Source organism: Sus scrofa, chromosome 16 (assembly GCF_000003025.6).
Source record: "Sus scrofa isolate TJ Tabasco breed Duroc chromosome 16, Sscrofa11.1, whole genome shotgun sequence".
NCBI classification, from domain to species: domain Eukaryota; kingdom Metazoa; phylum Chordata; class Mammalia; order Artiodactyla; family Suidae; genus Sus; species Sus scrofa.
This window is the reverse complement of record NC_010458.4, coordinates 64,036,697-64,058,028: the sequence shown is the minus strand read 5'-3', so window position 1 is coordinate 64,058,028 and position 21,332 is coordinate 64,036,697.

Sequence of the window (21,332 nt, the reverse complement as noted above, 5' to 3'; positions counted from 1 at the left end):
TGTTGAAAAGCTGTCAGGAGCAGAGATGGTACTTTCAGTGTCCTCTCTGCTTTTTTGTTTTGTTTTGTTTTATTTGAGAAAATGTATGGTCAAAGCTAGTAAGATTTCAGAAAAGCTCTTTAAAATGTTAATTCATTCCTAATTACACTAGGAAATAAAATATATTTATTTGAACATAAAATAAATAACATAAAAAGGTGCTGTAATGTAAAAAATTAAGGTGCCCTGAAAGCTTCCATTTAAATGTGGCAGAGCGAATAGCTCTATTAATCTGGACTTCCTCCCCAGGCCCAGCGAAAATGACATTAATTCACTGAAGATGGTAAAACCCATAAAGACAGAGAAAGAAAATGAGAAAAGTCAACAGGATGGAAGATTGGAGGTAGGAGTGCTAAGGGGCTTCTTAAGGAGTTAGGGGAGCTGAGACCTAGGAGCCTGTAAGGTAGGGGGATGGGAGGCTATAAAAAGCCCATTGGGAGTTCCTGTCGTGGCTCAGCAGAAATGAATCTGACTAGTATGCATGAGGATGCAGGTTCAATCCCTGGCCTCACTCAGTGGGTTAAGGATCTGGCGTTGCCTTGAGCTGTGGTGTAGGTCACAGATGCGGTTTAGATCCCATGTTGTTGTGGCTGTGGTGTAGGCCAGCAGCTAACTACAGCTCCTATTCAACCACCCCTAGCCTGGGAACCTCCATATGCCATGGATGGGTGTGGCCCTAAAAAGACCAAAAAAAAAAAAAGAGAGAGCACATTGACTCACCCCACAGAATGTCTACAGATTCAGGAGTTGGAGGCACTGGGCTCCTCTGCAAGCCAGGATGCAGGTGGCCAGGATGCAGGTGGCCCAAATACAGGATGAGTTTAAAATCTGATTAAGGAGCAGTTAGACCCCCAGGCTCCCCCTCCCAGCCTGAGAAGCTGGATAACTCTCTGTTCCTCCTCCCAGCTGACCACAGAAAATGTCTTTTTTGGAGAATTTGAACTTGAGAGGTTCTGGGCTTGGGACACAGCTGAGCATAGGGGTGATGTGCTTCATTGGAAACGGTATTAAGTGAAAGGCTCTCATTGGATATGGAGAGACCCAGCATCCTTTCATCACTCAGCTCCCACAGTGCAGTGGTCTGCCGCCCACCTCTACACAGGTTTACTGGATGGATGTTCTCGGGGGCACTGAAGCAACACAACAGATAGTCTATAACTATGGGGTCCCTCCTGGTCAGTACTTCCCCCGTAAGTGAGTGAACAGTCAAAGCCTTTGTCTGAGTCTGTTTGGGCCGATTTAACAAAATGCCACAGACTAGGTAGTTTATAAACAACAGAAATTTGTTTTACTGTTCAGGAGGCTAGGAAGTCCAGGATCAAGGAGCTAGCATGGTTGGTGGGGCCCTCTTCTGGGTTCATAGCTGGCACCTTTTTGCTGTGTCCTCACATAGTGGACGGGGGCAGGGACTGTGTGGGGTCTCTGTATAAGAGCATTAATCCTATTCAGGAAGGTTCCATCCTTATAACCTAACCACCTCCCAAAGGCCCCATCTCTTAAGACCACCACAGGCATTAGGATTTCAACATATGAATTTTGTGGGGGCACAAATATTCAGATGATAGCAGCTTCCTTCGGTGTAGCCAAACACTGAGAACAGCTTCGCACTTGAAACACAGACAACAAAATAAATTAATGGGAGAAAACAAAATATGGAGGAACCAAAGACAATGGAGTGATAAAGAGAAAGGCTTAAAAAAGCATTGTCTTCAGAGAGTTGAGAAATCATGTCTATGAGATAAGAATCGGGTGTTGTAAAGAGTACTATTTGACAATTAAAAATTTAGAAATAATGAGTAAACATTTCAGTAAAAGTCTGTGTGAGACTTTGAAATCAGGCTTGTAGTTACCAAAGGGGAAAGGTGGCAGGGAAGGATGGATTGGGAATTTGGGATTGGCATGTGCACACTACTGTGTATGGAAGGCATAGTCAACAGGGACCTGCTGTAAAGCACAGGGGGCTCTACTCAATATTCCGTGATAACCTATATGGGAAGAGAATCTGAACAAGAATGGACAAGCGTGCGTGCGTGCGCGTGCGTGTGTGTGTGTGTGTGTTTGTATGAATTACTTTGCTGTACAGCAGCAATTACGACAAAACTCAATTACACTTCAATAAAATTTTACAAAATGAAATAAAAGACCATGCAATAGAGTAGAGAAAATCTCCTTGAAGGTAGGTGGAAAGGAGGAGAGAGAAGATGGTAGATAGAGGAAAAATAGAGGATCTGTTTCACAGGCCAAATATCAGTTAATAGCGACTCCGGAAAGAGGGAAAAGGAAACTAGAGGAGAAGGTAATATCAAAGAAATAATATTTCCTGTAACTGAAGGACCTAAATTTCTAGCTGCAAATTGTCCACCAAAGCATTCACAACAAGGACAGCAACAGGACCTACATTGTTAACTTCCAGAATGCCAGAAGCAGAGATGATCTTAAAGCTTCCAGAGAGAAGAAACAGGCCATGTACAAAGGAAAGAAATCAGAATGGCATCAGGCTTCTTAACAGTTACACTGGAAGCTGGAAGTCAGTGAAAAAGTATCTTTGTATTGTTGAGGGAAAATGACATCCATTCTGGAATTGGTTTCCCAGACAAGCTGTGAGTCACTTGTGAAGAATGAAAAAAGATATGTATGATCTTGAAAATTTTATATCCCATAACATTCTTTCTCACTTTGTGTTCTGCCACCTTGAAGGAGTACAATTAGAAAGAGAAATTTGGAGTTCCCGTCGTTGTGCAGCAGAAACGAATCTGACTAGGAACCATGAGGTTGCGGGTTCAATCCCTGGCCTTGCTTAGTGGGTTAAGGATCTGGCATTGCCATGAGCTGTGGTGTAGGTCGCAAATGTGGCTTGGGTCTGACGTTGTTGTGGCTGTGGCATAGGCTGGCAGCTACAGCTCCAATTATACCCCTAGCCTGGGAACCTCCATAGGCTGCTAGTGCAGCCTTAAAAAGACAAAAAAAAAAAAAGGAGAAATTCTTGGCATCCAACAGAGATGAGAGCAGGAGGGAATTCCTAGGCAGATGGTGAAAGAGGTTCCAAAAGGAGAGCTGCCTAGCAGGTGCAGAAGGCACCTAATAGGTTGGAAGTAAAGGATAAAGGATTCCAGGGCGGATGCCCCTAAGCAAAGGGGTTGCTAAGAGATTGCCAGTGGATTTGGATACGCTGAGAGAAATTTAGAATCCCGTGAGGGCATTTAGAGATAAAGTAGTGACAGATACATAGAAAACTAAGCAAACAATAATGTCAGTCATGACCACAACAAAAATAAGGCCAAACGACTCCAGGAAAATAAAAAAGTTGAATAAGAAAGAAAATGAAGTCATAGCATGGCCACTTCTGTGAACAACACGTACACGATTATAGCATTGTCAATGCTAGATGATGATTAACAAAATCGTGATCTAGGGAGTTCCTGTTGTGTGGTTCAGCAAGTTAAGAACCCAATTAGTATCCGTGAGGATGCGGGATTGATCCCTAAAGATCCAGTGTTTCTGCAAGCTATGGTTGCAGATGTGGCTCAGATCCCGCATTACCATGGATCTGGTGTAGGCTGGCAGCTGCAGCTCTGATTCGACCCCTAGCCTGGAACCTCCATATGCCACAGGTGCAGCTGTCAAAAGAGAAAAAAGCAATAGCAAAAAAAGAAAAAAACCCCAAATTATGATCTCAATGTGTTAGGAGAGTGGAGAAAGAGAATGAGCGTATGGGGAGGGGAAACATGTGAGAAGGTCAGGGCCACAGAGGAAAGTCGATTGATAAATTTTAAAATGGGGAGTTCCTTTGTGGCTCAGTGGTAGCAAACCCGACTGGTATTCATGAGGATGAGGGTTCGATCCCTGACCTCGCATAGTGGGTTAAGGATCTGGCGTTGCTGTGAGCTGTGGTGTAGGTTAGACATGTGGCTCAGATCCCACGTTGCTGTAGCTGTGGCGTAGGCCAGCAGCTGCAGCTCTGACTCAACCCCTAGCCTGGGAACTTCCATAGGCTGTGGGTGTGGCCCTAAAAAAACAATATATATGTGTGTGTATATATACATATATACACACACATATACATATATATATATAATGAAACATTCAGGAAACACTGGCTCATGAATATTATTTAATATATGAAAATAAATACCAGGAGAAACATTCCGAAGAGCTGAAAGTCCCTGGCCCTAGAGAGGGAATGGGGTACTGAGACTGATAAAGAGAACTCTTATTTTTCTGACAAAGGCCCTGTAGAATTATTTGACTTTTTAGAAGTCTTATAGTAATTGTTCTCATAAATTTAACAAAAGGAAAAAAGGATCTTCTAATCCTACCTTCTACATATTAATGGTAAATAGTTTGGTGAATATTCTTTTGGTTTTCTGTGTTCTATAACACAAGTATAGTTTTTTATTTTCCCATCTTTGAATAGTTGTTTTCCTTTATGCAAACCGTCTTCCATTTTCCTTTTGACTTGAATCTTCAGTAATTTTTCTATGTTAGAGGGGTTAATAGTAATACTTCTTATTAAATGTATGTTTATTTAGTCACAGTTGCAACCTTCTACCTTGGAGAAACCTTACATCTTATACATGTAAGTGGGACAGCCAGCCCCCAGGGCCCCATTTTCTCTGGGCATCCCTTCAGCTGGCTCACCACTGGGTATCATTTGTCCCTACTCCTACTCAGGTATTAATCAATCAGGGCTTAATCAATTATGGCTTCTCCCAGACACAGATGCAATTTAATGGATAACTCCTGAAGATTAAAGAAAAACAACATAACTTTAAGAATGAGCTGCTAATAAGAAAGTTCCAGCTGCTTTCACAGAAGGTAGAAGGGGTGGTTTCTGTGTAAAGAATTTCCAGTATAAATACTTTCCTAATCCTGCTTCTTGTTTGGGAAGAGGGAACTCCCCAGTGTGGGAGGTATTGGTGAGAGGCTGTTCTCTGCCCTTTCTGTAGAAATCCTCCCCGTCTCTCCTCAGCCCCAGGCAGCCAGGGGATGGGCACATGCTCCAGGCTTGACACCCTTTACCCAGGACTTTGACTTGGAGAGTGACACAGAGATGGAGAGATGCTGTTCATGGTGGTGTGCCATGTCCATGCCGCATCCCCAGGCTTCCTCCCAGCCCCTTGTCTTGTCACTGTGCTGTCATCCACTGCTGCCTGTTCTTGCTACCCTCTCTCTGGCCCTGACATCTGCCCTCTTGAACCTGTTCACCGTTGGGCTGAGCAGAAACCTGGTCCCTCCATTTCTACAGTGCCAAGAAGCCAGGACGCAACCTCCAAGGGGAGCATAGTGATGGCAGGGGACAGTGGAAGAGGAGCACACGGGATAGAACCACCTCTGAATCTAGTGCAAATCTGCCTTGCTCACAGCCTGCCTCTGTGTTAGCAGGGCCAGCAACTTCCCACATCTGTCCTCTTCTCCTGTGGAAGTGCTCTAGGTAGCTTTCAAACCCCAGGGAGGAGAAAGGGTTTCCTCTACTGCCTGTGCAAGGACCGGGCTCTTTCCCAGAGTGCCGGCAGTGCGAATGCTATTTCTCTTCTGGACAAAGCAAATTCTGTCTTCTTTAAGAAACTTTGGTCAGGTCCTATGGCCAAGACAAGACTACTCCAAAATTGTTTGAGATGGATACATTTCCCAAACTCTGGGTGATTCAGTCTTACTTATGGTCATCTGTCACCCTAACAAAAAACAGGGTGTAATTACCTGTCCTGCCTGGGTTTGGCAGTTGGAGATTTGCTGCTCAACGCATGTGTCTGCTTAACCAAGTGGTGGAAGATGGACATGCAACGCTCACTAAGAGATAGGAGTCACAGTCCTGGTAGCCCCGGGAATGCCCAATATCCATGTGCAGAATCTGTGATTAAAGCCGGCACAGAACATATGGCTCAGGCTCAAGGCTAATGAGGCCTCTTTTTCACATCCTGACCCATGTGCTCAGGCATGCCGACAAGCAGTGGGAGATGCAGCAGATCCCACATCCATTTTCCCACCAGTGATGAGGACAAGGATGGCAAGCCTGTCTTGACCATCTAGCTGGGGTGGGCCAGCAGGACCAGCAGGAGTAATACTGCTCATGGTAAAATGTCAAACAGGGATGGCCAGGTGGATTAGCCTCCCCTCTGGTTACGTGGAGGAGGGGGTAGAGGATGAAGATGAGGATGAATATTGTTCTCTGGGGAGGAAAAGGGGAAAGGATTCTCCACAATACCTAACAGAGTACCTGGCATTCGGTGTCTGCTCAGTAAATGTTTATTAATGACAAGCAACACATGATCAGAAGCTAAGGAGACACACAAGACAAAGAAGAGTTCAGAGAAGCCTTCGTGGAGGAGGGGCACCTGTCATCTCCCCCACACGGCTCCTTCGAGATTATTTGCTTAAAAGGTTTCCCTAAGCAGCTAATGCACATGGAGTTCTATGGCCATGGAGAGTAATTATCTGTCATCACTTTGGGTTGGCGTTGACTGGAACTTCTGGATCCATTAGTAATTGTCACTTAAGTTGAATATAAATAAATGATATGAGCTAGATGTCCTTAAATTTCATCCCACTAAAATGACCTCCTAAAACTTAGGCCTTCTAAGGGGTTACTGACAACAAGAAAAATAAATTTCAAGAAAGCTTCCGTGTACACTTGACTAACAGCTGAATCACATCCAAAAGTCATATACCAAACATGGAGTCTCTCAATCCTCCATTCTTATCAATAAATCACCCCAGCTGCCAACCCACACCCATGCATAGATTTTGGCAGACAAGTGACAAAACTGAAAAACTTGAATGTCCATGGCATCATTGGCAGGGAGGAGGAAGGACGCCAAGATGAGAGAATGGAGTACACAGAAGATTTGTACCAAGAAATGTCCATGGGCTGGTGAGCACTCACAGCTGGCTGCTGAGTTAACCTGCTCATTCATCACTCTGCTTCTCAGTCACAAGGAAGTACTTGATATCCTAGCCCAGGAAAATTGCCTTCTTAGGGGAAGAAGGTTATTGACAAGAATTTAGGGGTGCTTTGGGGATATTCCAAAAGTTTGTGAATTGCCAACATGTCCCTCTGTTTGCCTGTGAGAAATAATGTGGGGGCTGATCCCCTCAGTTCAGGCTTCTGCTGAGAAGCCAGAACTGAAAGCACCAAGCAGACCAGCCGGCTCAACTACAGACCATGCCGCTCTCACCCTACCCAGTCACCAAACCTATACCAGTGACCTAATTCTTAGAGTGGTCATGCCAACCTCACACTTTTTTTGGTGGGGCAAGGGGCAGGCTCTAAAGTCTACAGGGCTAAAGGGGGCCTTAGGATATCTCCCCTTCCCTTGGCCGTGCTAAATGCAGAGCCTCCATTTGCCAGAGGAACCTTTCCCTCGTCTCTGGAGACCGGCCTCCTTCTCTTCTACTGTGGATGAGCTTCTGCCATGTGGAAGAGGATGTAGAGTTAACTCCAAGTTCATAGCAATCAAACCTAGCAACCTTGAGAGAAAAACAGAGGACTTAGAGTTCAGAAGACTTAGAAATCCAGAAAAGACTCTTAATATTCTGTCTTGGGTCTCTTGCTCTACCTTTGAACCAACTTCTCCAGCCAGGGAGTTGGGAATGGGCCATATAGTGATTCTTTCAGAGGGAAGGGCATGGAACTGGATTGAAAGTCCCACCAGACTCACAGGGGAAACCTGATAAGGTGGCAGCGATGCCGTAAATGGAAGTGTGTGTTTGGGAAGGCTGTTATCCAATGAACCAGGCAGGAGAGAGTAGATAAAGCAAAGTGGCTTTGTACCCCCACACTGGGGAAATCAGAAAAAAATGAGCAACTGGGTTTGGAGTGAAAAAGAAGCAGACCATGAAGAAATCTGGAAGTAGACAGTGATACCTGAAGCTTTCTTTAGGATGCTAGAGGCTTTAGATGTGGATGGAGAGGAAGCTGTTAAGGCATCAGCCAGGCCCTGGAAACTGCTAGAAAAGTGACTGCAAGAGCCCGTCACACCTCTTCCTACGTGAAGGTCTGTGGACCCTGCCTGGCTGGAGGAAGCATGATACTGACCCTTGGTGGCCTCTTGGTTTAAACTTATTTTCTCTAACTTAAGTAACAAAGATATCCTGGCCTCTTTCTCATTGCTTTGGGAGATTTCTTTCCCATTGCTTGTGGTCACTGAGCTGTCAGAATGGCTGTCAGTTTAGCTAGAGGAAATTTAGTGCTTTTATTTAAACTTTGGAACAATTTATTGTATCCTGAAAGGCAGTTTGCATCATGGTACCATAAGCTGTGATGGAACCCCATGGATAGGGAGGGAGTATTGAATATTTAGAAACACAGGTGTGACCGCAGGAGCCACAGGGAAAATTGGGTCAGCTAAAAGGAGATCTGCTGCTTTCCTAGGAAAGGGAAATCAATGACAGCAGTATGGTCCTCCGACATGCCTCTAAGGTAATATTTTGGTGTGGCAGCACATATCAAAATCACAAATCTGCTTGCCATGGATGGCTCCTGAGGTTGAATGTTGAAGGGTGCTTGGCATATTGTGTTAAGAAGGATTCAGAAGCAGTACCTGGGCTCAGCCAGAAGCAGTGCCTCATGGATACAGTGAAGAATTCCAGTGTCATCAAAACAGAGCATGGTGGTTTACCTCCACTGTATTTGTCTTCTTCAAGCATGCGAGACTCTCATTCCCAAGGATTTATCCCAGGAAACAACTGCGATGGAAGAAAAAATGCTCGAGGCCACGGAAGTGTTCTCCTTGGTCTCATTTACTTCAGCAGCAATTTGTTCTACAGAAGGGTAATGGTCACTTGTCAGAATTAAATTGTTGACCATGAAGACCGCAGAGAAATACAGGAAGATGTGGTACATATTTTGTTGAGGAAAAAGCAAACATTTATATGCATGAAATGATTGCAAATGGATTTTTAAAAAGACCTATAACACATACATATTTGTGAGCATAAAGGGGCCATTTCTTTCATGTTCATTAGTATATGGAACCCAATTCCTATCACATAGCAGGTACACAATAAATACCTGTAGACTATTTTATTGCTAGCTTTATATATTTTTACAATAAAATAGTTCCCCAAAGAAGGAATAAAAACCAAAACCAAAAATCCAAACTGCAGAAATCATAATTTGTTCTGCCTTCTCAGTCAGCATGGCATCATACTAAAACTCATTCTGGGACTTCACTGAGCAACTCCAAAGACATCTGTAAAATTCCTCCAGGCAGTCACACTTACCAAGAAAGTCTTAGCCACTCTTCCTTTGCTTCCAGATGCTCAGGCTTGGGCTTCTGAAAATCTGAAACCACCTTTGTTTATTATTCTTCCTGAGATTGTTAACTTGCCCTCAAGAATGTTTTTCTTTCATTTTGTTTAGTCAGAGAGGTAACAACCTATGAGAATGACTTCAATAGCATCTCCAAGGCCAGTTGAAAGTTTTTGATGGAATTCAGAATTCATATCTGAAGTCTATGAATATGGTTACTGGAGTGATTGACAGATTGAGGCCAGGTATCAAACAGACCTCCAATGTTGACAAAACCTCTGCACGTTGGAATGAACTCTAAATATGTGGACAAGTGATCCATTTCTGTGTAACTTCACTAACTTCAGAAACTCTCCTAATATTCCTTAATTCTATCAAACAATAATTATTCTTTTTCTCGGATCTGCACAAAGCACTCAGAACTCTCGACTAGGAAATTAAAATTTATTTTCAATTTCCTTGGCCAAGGCAAAGGCAAGGGCAAATTAACAGTCTGTAGCATGTCTGGAACTAGAAAAGCATTGAAAATGTGATGGGGAATTACAATGTAGGAAAGTCGTCCAAAGACAATGCAATATTTAGCTGATGGTAATCTCACCAAAATAGACCTGGAGGACAGAGGCTGCTGGATGAACAGGCAGTATCTCTGGGAGCAAAGAAAAAAATGGATAGAGGAGGCGGTTTTTGCAGTGATTTAAACCAAGGAAAATAAAAGCCATGGTGTATCTGTCTACCCCAATCTAATATACAGACAACACAACATCTGTCTATTTCACTGGGCCCAAAGTAGTCAATTCACTGTCACATGTAATTTACTCATTATACAGTAATAGTTTTCTGTCTCTCTTTATTTCTCACCTAAATATCTTCTGTTCCTAGTTCCTTCTTTTTAGTACCATCATTTTTTATTCTAACAATAATTCTTGCATATATCTCCTCTTCAAATTTTATTGCATGTCTGTTGTGAGCAGGCACTATGTAAGCACAAGGGATAGAGGGTGAGTGATAAAAAATGGTTAGGGACACAGGCAATTACAATTTGGTGTTATGATACAAGGATGTATTAGGTGCTCTCAAAGCACTAAGGAGGAAGCCTAACCTTAGTTGGCCAAGGCTTTCTAGAAGAGGTGGCAGATAGGCTAGGTCTGAAGATAAAATGGCTTGGGTGGTGGGAAGAAGCATCCTACATCTTGTATAGATGTAGAAGCATTCTGTAATCCTTCTTCTCAGATAAAAGAACTGTTAACATTTATGTATGTTTCATACCAGTGTTTTTCTTCTGCATGCACACAGACAGGTAGGTAGATGTACAGCTGTGATAACAATAATGATTATATAGATATTCATAAATTTACAGAACTGTGATCATAATCCCTATGTATTGTTCAATGCTGTCTTTCCATGCCTTGAAATATGTATCAAAAACATGGATTTTAATACATGAATGATATTATATTGTGTAGATGTTTCATAATGTATTTATTTGCTCATTCTCTCTGTGTCCATCAGAGTTTTGTTTTCCAAGTCAGAAGAACCAACCCTGGCTAAATTAAGTGGAAGAGTAAATATGGTAATAATATTAGGTAGTCATAGAACGTATGTAAGGGCTGGGGAAAAGGTTAAGAAAAAAGGCAGGTAGACTCAACACTGGGAACTCTATATAGGGTTGACCACAGAAAGCAGTTTTTGCATTTACTTAGGTTCCAATGTTCTGAGAAGGAGCATCTTGCTGACCAAGCCTAGGAAGTGTGTCCCACTGTACCTACAAGGAAGTCGACTTTTCTGTGTTCATATGTTCAGCCTGTATCTCATTCAAATTATATTTTGAAATCAAACACCTACTGGCAAAGTGCACAATTCAGTAAATAAGTTGTTTATTTTCTTGAGTTTATTTGAGATAATTACCTTTATTGATTTTCTTCCTCATTAATTTGATTAATTTAGGGGCTGTTTCTTTTAATATGCTATAGAGAAGCCATTTCTTTTTTCATTCTGGATGGGAAGTGTTTACAAAGGAGAGAATGTGTCTGAAATAATAGAGGATTGAATTCTGCAGGTGAAGCTCTGAGAGCAGGGCTCACCCTGCTTCAGTGTGATGCTGCTGCTGGCTTGGGCATCTTTCTCCCAGACCTCCTGGTAGCAGGCGTGCGGCACATCTCCCGATTATCAGTCCTTTCAAAAGGCCATAGCAGTGATACAAGTCCAACTGCCCCTAACCTGGGATGAACATGAACACTAGAGAAGGATGAACTATTTCATGACTCTTCTATAAACTTAGAAGAATGTCTTTTTAGCAAGAATTGGAAGGACATGAAGAACGTTAGGGCCTGGGCTTCCATTAAGTGAATTCGAGTGGGGTCTGGGAAGAAATATTTGACGAGGAGTCTGGGCCCCAGAATGCTGGTCCTGCTTTGCCATCAGCTATCTCTGTGGCTTTGGGGAGGTCATTTTACTTCTCTGGATTTCACCAGGGAGCAGGCCACAGGATCTTAAGGGAACTTTCCCTTCTGATAGCCAAAGATTCTAAGGTAACTTACTTCAGATTTTTTTGATATTGTCTCGACTTCAAATGGCGTATCTTTCACTTTGCTGTCAGGTAGGAAGGAACTGATTGAATAAACGTATATCTTTCCCCCTTACTCTCAAGCTCAGGAGCCTCTCTGGGGCCTGAAAGACCTAGCCAAAAGTCAGGCATAAAACAGACTGAATTCTTCTAGACAAAGTCACTTGTTTCCCTCTGTTTGCATAATTTGATTCTAATGTTCTGCCCTTGTCAAGTTCTTTCCTGCTTGTAGACATTTATGCAATGGGTTATAACTGTATTATTTTATTGTTGGTCGTTAACCATGGGTGAGTCACCTTTTTAAATGGGTTCATGTGGCTTATTAAGGATTCCGTACACAAGGACTAGAGATAAGTCTAGACTAGAGATTTTGGATTGCTGGCATGAACAAACATTGCTGGGTGTCTGTGCTTGGCAGGCAGCCAGGTTGGTGCCAAGATTTGATCGCTTGGGTGTTCTCACAGCCATGTGGCTTCAGGTCCAGGTGATAGTGCACATTCATACGACAGTGGGCAGGGACACCTCTCTGTGAAGGAATATTGAGCTCATTGAGAAGTTTCTATAGCATAGAATTGTTTTCAATTTTCTCTAAGTACATACCTGGCAAGGCTCAGAATTGGATCAGATCCAGTTCTGCAGATAAAATGCCCCCAAACACATTTTCCCTGGAGAAAGGCTGAAAATGTATGCACATTTGTATTTGTCTATTTAAGCAAATCTCATTAATGTGAATGATACAGAAAAATATACAGTGATGGAGTGGTTCATATTCTCAGGCTAGTCTGGAAGGGACTTCATTATGGTTCAGCAGGAAGTTCGCATTTACTGAGGCTGTTTCTACATGAGATCTTTACAAATGTAAGACCCTTGTCCAGGGGTATCAAATACATGGTACTCATGCCTCAATTCTTCCTTCCCAAGGCCAGCGCAGACATGGGTAATGGAAGATGACATTCTTTTCTGCTGAGGCAACCAGACATCCAATGAAGTACCTTATCCCTCCCCCGCCCCAAAGTGTCAACCAGCTTGTCTGTATGGGAAGTCACCTCTGTTGGAGTAGAAGGGAGATCCTGTTACTTCTTGGATATGATTTATGTTACAAAATCAAGTTCTGCTAAGCTCATAAACCAATGGACCAGAATGTTAAATTGATTTTCATTGTATTTGCAGAAGCTTAACTAAGTCCCCAGAGTTGAAGGCAGTGAGTGGTAAGTACTCATGCCTTCTGGGAAAAAAGACGTTAGACACTAGATTCACCCATGGAGAGTTACTGAGAGTCAGCAAAAATGGCACCTCCTGTCTATTGCTCACCTCCAGCCTATTTAAGAGGAAGACTAGACATTGGAGAAGATGGGGTTGACAGAAGGGATGTCTTAGGAGAGCACTTTGGACTCCTCCTGACCACCGTTACCACTTCCAGGTGAATAATAAAAATTCAGAACAAATGTCTGGAGGTACTGGGGGTACCTCCCCTTGCCTAGAAGACTCTGAAGGATGGAGGTTGGCTGGAACCTCCTGTGATGGTGCAGCCAGGAGGGAGGGTAGCAGTGGAAGCATCGATCCTGTGTCATTTGTGGGGCAGGATGATCGTGTTTCTGATGGGCTAAGTAGAAGGTAGGGTAGTGGAGGGTAGCCAGGATTCAGGTACTCTGAAAAGCCCCCACCTTAGAGGGATACTCACCAATCCTTTTATCCAAACGTAGGTTCAAAGGTTATGTCCTCAGAAATGTCTTCTCTGACCACCTAGGCCAGTCACACCTTATTACACCTCTTGGTTTATTTCCTTGGCAGCATTCTGGCACCTGTTCAAGCCTTTTTTTTTTTTTTTTTTTTTTTTGACGGGGACCTGGAGTTAAAGGTATAGAAGTGAAGTTTTGAGGAAGGACTCTCAAAGAGGCCAAACTTTAAAGAGTAAAAAAGTTTATAAGATCGTATTCAACTTATTAATTATTATCCCCAGTGCTCAGAACAGAACCTGACACATAGTAGCTGCTCAATAAAAATATATAGACTAGTAAATCTCTGCCAACCAAGAGCCCTAAGAGGTCAGTAGATATCTACTGGTTCTGTGAAATGCAATTTCCTCAGTCTATAGCCTGCTTGTCTGTGTCTGAGTCAGAGGGGTTTAGTGGGAGAAGCGGCCAGGAACTCCAGATTGGAATAAAGCTTGTCCTCATTGGGTTTCTATTTTTCCTATGCTTTACTGCCTAGATAATAGTGAAGCAATTATTTCACAAAGGTCTTTCCTTCTATCCTGGACTCTCCTAATCCACAAAGTCTCTGGTCCCCTGGACACTGACATGAGTTCTCAGTCAGTTTTGATTAATTTGCTTTGCAGCCAGGTGCTCTTCCCAGCCTTGATATGTCTCCAGGCTTCAGGGAAAGTTGAGCACTTGCCCAGATGTTTGGAGACAATCTAGAAACATGGAAACATACAAAGGCCATGCATTTGCTAATATTGCTTGTGGCTTTCTACACATCCTCCCAAGGGTAAAAATCATTTGCCTTAAGCAGGTGTGTATCCTGAATGATAGGGACCCCAAATAAACACATTTATGAGAAAAACATGGGAAAACCAGGATATATATATATATTTTAAGTCATTGATTTTTCCATGCTTCTGATTGGAATCACAAATGAAATCTCTGACAACCCCAGTCATATGCTGATGAAGGAAATCATAGCCTGTCCTTTCTATAAGATCTTTTTTTTTTGAATGACAGAAATAAAAATCCTCTACTTTGCTAGCATATTACAGTTTACAGGCATTTCTACCTATTTTGTATCATTTGCTTGAAAAAAAGTTAACCATCTGCTAAACTTTCAATCCCTCACAAAACTGAAGAATCTTCTGGGTGTTCATTTAATAAATGAACGCCTTTTGGAGTACAGGGTTGAGACATAACTACCATTGCATGTTCCCTTTAGAGTTAAGAATATACATGACAGGTCACATTTTTAAAAAGTGGGCAAGGCTGTTTTGTGAACTAAAAGGTGCAAAAAAATGTGCAGTCAGGTCTATATGTAAGATTTTCTTGGCCCAGAGTGAGAGTATCTACAAATGGAGGCTCGCTTACATATGTATGAATATTTAAAATGTGTAAACCAGGAGTTCCCGTTGTGGCTCAGTGGTAACAAATCCAATTAGCATCCATGAGGATGTGGGTTTGATCTATGGCCCTGATCAGTGGGTTAAGGATCCAGCGTTGCCATGAGCTGTGGTGTAGGTTGCAGACATGGCTAGGATCTGGCATTGCTGTAGCTGTGGTGTAGGCCAGCAGCTGCAGCTCCCATTCAACCTCTAGCCTGGGAACTTCCATATGTTGCACGTGTGGTCCTAAAAATGCAATAAAATAAAATAAAATGTGTAAACCAAGCCAGGAAACTGCTGAATGAGATACATTCCACCTTCCTACCTTGATAAGTAGACCTTTATAATGCTCTGGAGGGCCAGGTTTGAATTGAGAGTTTGTGGACACCTCAAAGAAATTCCCTGCAGAACATGGTGGGGTAAGGAGAGTCCGACCTGGGTGCCCGTCCTTCTTGCTCACTCCCACCTCGCTCCTGAACCACAAGGAGCCTGAGCACAGGTGAGTGCACACCTAGCCCCACATAAGCAGCATCCACACCCTCTCAGGAAAGAGGCTCTGGGAAGGAGGTCTGCATGGTCCCAGAAGTGGACTCAGGGCCAATTTGGCAGGAAAGGTGTGGGTGCAGGAGTCTGGTAGACAAATTCCCTTGGTCCCTGGGAGTCTTCACTCCATGGGGAGAGGTATGGTCAGAGGAGGGAATAGGTTTCTCTTAAGTTCAGGGACTTGAGCAGGGTCCTCCTTGGCTGGGTCTAAAGGAGGTACTGAGTCCAGTGATAATTGGAATTAAACTGAGTGTTGTTTGCTCAACCTGTATCTATTACCCTTTACTTTAAGTGGACATTTATAAATGCTGCACTAATCAAGGGCCAATTTAAAATGAAGCTCAATTTAGTCTTGACTTTTAACAGTCATTTGGGGCCACTTGGGAAAGAGTATCTGAGAGAACAAATGGACCTAAATTTGAAGTAGGAAAATAAAGTGTGCTGGTGCTAGTCTATACAGATGAATCAAAAGAGCAATCACTGTAATCACGATGCCTTTAGTAGTAGAGTTCTTTGGTTTCAAAGCTCTTTCATTCATATGTGTATTTGTATATATGTAGCAAAGGATTCTTAGAAGAATAAGCACATGTACTTTGAAGTTTGAAAGATGTATACTCTAGGCAAATAAAAAAGACACCCAACTTGACATGTTGAGGAGTACATTTAAAGAGAGTCCATCGTGGGAGTTCCCGTCATGGCTCAGTGGTTAACGATTCCGACTAGAAACCATGAGGTTGTGGGTTCGATCCCTGGCCTTGCTCAGTGGGTTAAGGATCTGGCGTTGCCATGAGCTGTGGTGTAGGTTGCAGATGTGGCTCAAATCCCTCATTGTAGGCTGGCGGCTACAGCTCTGATTTGACCCCCAACTTGGGAACCTCCATCTGCCACTGGTACGGCCCTAAAAGACAAAAAGACAAAAAAAAAAAAAAAAATCCACTGGCCTGAGGGGCCAGTGTAGAAGGAAAAATCAAAGATGACTATCAAAGTCTTCAACTTTGGGCCAGTTCTGATTAGTCTATAGTATCTGCTTGAAGTGCTTGATTCAAAAAATCTCAGGCCATGCTCAATCTTAGCGGTTGGTACTGAATTGGGTCAGATAGGGGCCATGTTGGCATGTATGCCATGAATGTGCCACCTTTGGGCTTGTAGAATGCATGTGACAGACACTAAGTGTAAGCAGGATTCTTAGGGTCATCTTTTGAAGTTGTCAGCAAGGAGGAAAATCAACCCAAACTCTTAACAAGAATCCTGATATTCTTGAACATTTCTGTCTTCCTCATACAAAAGTGATTCATCTCTGTTTTCTTTGAGAAAGATCTTGCTTTCAAGGTGCTTTCCTGGGTTAGAAAAAGATGGACTAGACACCTGCTAAGGTATTAATTGGTGATAACTGGATTAATATGAGATTTGTGTTTTCTTCTCATCTCTGTCACTAACTAGCTGTGTGACCTTGAGCAAATCCCTTAAGCCCTCTGGACTTCTCTTTCCTTGTCTTCAAAATAGGGGTACTATCTCAGTGTTTCTCAGAAGTTTGTGAGGCTTAAAGCAGATAGTGGCAAAGCAAGCACTTGAAATTAAAAAAAAAACCATTGTATAGATGTAACCTATCATGATTCCATTAAAAAATGAGCAAATTGGACTAGGGTAGCTTTTCCCAAAGTTTGTTGCTTGAAATCTTAGTTCCATGGGATGTCAACAGGCATTACACTAAACCCATCAAACAAACAAAAAATGTTCTCTGGTCAAATGAATTTGGAAAACTCTGGGCTGAACAAACTTAAGTAGGCGTCATTGCCACAGAAATTATTAGCTTTTACTGTTTAATGTGCACTGTGAATCTTTAAAATTGGGACGTGATATGCAGTGGTTCATACACCTATTTGGATACAAGACTCTTCTAAAAATATTAGTCCCTCAGAATTCAGTCCTTTGGAAGTCATTGAATAATCTGCTCTCTTAAGTTCTCTTCAAACTTGAATGCCCTCTGATTGATTTACTTATCAACAAATGTTTCTAGAACTTCTGTCATGGGAAGCTACTGTTCGATGTGCAAAATATATCAATGTACACAACAGAGACAAGAAGATCCCTACTTTCTTAGGCCTTACCTCCTAATGAGCTTTGATGTCACTCACTTAAAGGATGCTTATGCTTAGAGAAGAGAATGGTGTCCATTAACTCAAAGAAACAAAACTTTTGAGGAGCGTTGTTACAAACAGAGAAAGCCAGTGGGGAAGGATAGTTACTGGGCAGGTAAGGAAGACTGCTCTTAATTGTGACTCCTGAAACAGCCCCTGAGTTAAGGTTAAACCATGAGCGTTGTTGCGAAGAAGCCAATGCCTTTCTTCCTGGGGACAGTAAATAGATCTCATTCATGCATTTATTCACTCATCCATTGACTAAATACTTCTGGGCATGATACATATCATTCACAGAAGTGCATAAGATACAGTCTGCACCATCAGAGTCAACTTTAAGATGGGAAGGCAGGTAAAGATGGTAGTGATCGCAACTAAGCATGTTCTGTGTGCCATAGTGGGATGTAAATGGTGAGGTGGGAGCATGCTAATAGGGCATGGGACCCCAGATTTTAGAGAAGGCATCTTTTTTTTAAGTTTGTTATTATTATTATTTTTTAACAAGTATTTCCCCAATACAATTTTTTTTCTACTGTACAGCATGGTGACCCAGTTACACATACATGTACACATTCTTTTTTCTCATGTTATCATGCTCCATCATAAGTGACTAGACATAGTTCCCAGTGCTACATAGCAGGATCTCATTGCTAATCCATTCCAAAGGCAATAGTATGCATCTATTAACCCCAAGCTCCCAATCCATCCCACTCCCTCCCCATCACCCTTGGCAACCACAAGTCTATTATCCAAGTCCATAATTTTCTCTTCTGTGTCATATATTAGACTCCTGATGTCAGTGATATCATATGGTATTTGTCTTTCTCTTTCTGACTTACTTCACTCGGGATGAGAGTCCCTAGTTCCATCCATGTTGCTGCAAATGGCATTATGTCATTCTTTTTGATGGCTGAGTAGTATTCCACTGTGTATATTATACCACCTCTTCCTAATCCACTCATCTGTCAATAGACATTTGGGTTGTTTCCATGTTTTGGCTATTGTGAATAGTGCTGCAATGAACATATGGTTGCATGTGTCTTTTTCAAGGAAAGTTTTGTCTGGATATATGCCCAAAAGTGGGATTGCTGGGTCATATGGTAGTTCTATGTATAGATTTCCAAGGTACCTCCATACTGTTCTCCATAGTGGCTGTACCAACTTACATTCCCACCATCAGTGCAGGAGGGTTCCCTTTTCTCCACACCCCCTCTAGCACTTGTTATTTGTGGGCTTATTGGTGATGGCCCATTCTGACTGGTGTGAGGTGGTATGTCATGGTCGTTTTGATTTGCATTTCTCTAATAATCAGGGATGTTGAGCATTTTTTTCATGTGCTTGTTGGCCATCTGTTGTTGGCACTCTTCTTTGGAAAAATGTCTGTTCAGGTCTTTTGCCCATTTTTCCATTGGGTTGTTGGCTTTTCTGCTGTTGAGATGTATAAGTTGTTTGTATATTTTAGAAATCAAGCCCGGTTGTCAGTTGCATCATTTGAAACTATTTTCTCCCATTCTGTAAGTTGTCTTTGTGTTTTCTTTTTGGTTTTCTTTGCTGTGCAAAATCTTGTCAGCAGACAAACAAAAGAAATAAAAGGCATCCAAATAGGAAGAGAAGAGGTAAAACTGTCACTGTATGCAGATGACATGATACCACATATAGAAAACCCTAAAGACTCAACCCCCAAACTACTTGAGCTGATCAACAAATTCAGCAAAGTAGCAGGATATAAGATTACCATTCAGAAATCAGTCACATTTCTGTATACTAACAATGAAATATTAGAAAAGGAATACAGACATACAATACCTTTTAAAATTGCACCCCAAAAAATCAAATACCTGGGAATACACCTGACCAAAGAGGTAAAAGTCTTATATGCTGAGAACTATACAACATTAATCAAGAAAATTAAAGAGGATGTAAAGAAATGAAAAGATACTCCATGCTCCTGGATTCGAAAAATTAATATTGTAAAAATGGCCATACTACCTAAAGCTGTCTATAGATTCAATGCAATCCCTATCAAATTACCCATGACATTTTTCGCAGAACTAGAACAAACAATCCAAAAATTTACATGGAACCACAAAAGACCCAGAATTGCCAAAGCAATTCTGAGGAGCAAAAACCAAGCAGGAGGCATACCTCTCCCAGACTTCAGGCAATATTACAAAGCCAGTAATCAAGACAGTGTGGTACTGGTACCAAAATAGACACAGAGACCAATGGAATAGAATAGAGAACCCAGAAATAAACCCAGATGCCTATGGTTAATTAATCTTTGGCAAAGGAGGCAAGAACATAAAATGGGAAAAAGACAGTCTTTTCAGCAATTGGTGCTAGGAAACCTGGACAGCTGCATGCAAATCAATGAAACTGGAATACACCCTCACACCCTGCACAAAAATAAACTCAAAATGGCTTGAAGACTTAAATATAAGACAAGAAACCATCAAACTCCAGGAAGAGAACATAGGCAAGACATTCTCTGATAGCAACCTTACAAATGTTTTCTCAGATCAGTCTCCCAAAGCAACAGAAATAAAAGCAAAAATAAACCAGTGTTTTTCTTCTTTTTAGGGCCACACCTGCAGCATATGGAAGTTCTCAGTTCAGGGGTTGAATGGGAGCTGCAGCTGCCGGTCTACACCATAGCCACAGCAATGTGGGATCTGAGCCTCATCTGCAACCTACACCACAGCTCACAGCAATGCCAGGTACGCAATCCACTGAGCGAGGCCAGGGATGGAATCAACAGCCTCATGGATACTAGTCAGGTTCTTAACCCTTCGAGCCACAGAAGGGACTCCTGAAATCTTCTTTCTTATAACTCTCTGCTGGCTTCAGTTCTTTCTTGTCAGTAGAAACCCTTAGTTCAGTGGCTGTAAAAATGGTGGACTGTGGCAAAATCTGGCCCGAGACAGGATCATTCCTAGCACAGTTTGAAATATAGTTGAGGGTAAGTGCTTCAGGTGGGTAGGCAGGGTCTTTTACCTGTGGTGCCCATAAGTCCCTATTATCCTACTCCTTGGGAGCTTCCAAGGGTTATACTTCCTGCTTGAACTGGGAAGGGATTTGATTTTGCAAATCCGGGTCTAATTCTTTCATGTGGTACTTGATAAGGTATTTTAAAACTGTAGTGTGACAGATAAAAAAGGGAAGTGGGAGGGAAGAGAAAGAATGGAACTTGAATTACACAGTTCGGTGAATTCTTCTGCTTCAAAGCATCACCTTGAGGGGGATGTACACTTTGTCCAATGATACTGCTTTTGCTCAAAAGGATTTTCAACCTCCTCTTGGAATTGTTTTCAGAGCCTGAAGCAAATCCTTTGAATATCATACTGGGGGCAAATCCTCATTCTTTGAGAGTGGTTCTGACTTTTGGAAGAAGCCATAATCATTGGGAGCTGAGTGTTGATGAACAGGTTGGCTAGCACCGCTGCCCGCCTCCTCCTTTCTGTGTTTAGAGCAAACCACAATTTTGCAATCATGAGGCTGAGGCTGAGGTCCTTGCAGACTCATTTAAATTGTTTTTTGTTTATTTTTTATTTTTAACTTCATTAATTTAGTATCCAACGTATTCACGTGGTTCACATTTCAAAGGGCACAATAGGATAAGTGGTGAAAAGTCACCTTCCCATCCTTGTCCCCACCCTCTACCCCCAGTTTTCTTCCAGGTTTTGTATGTATTTTTCTAGACAGGTTCTGTGC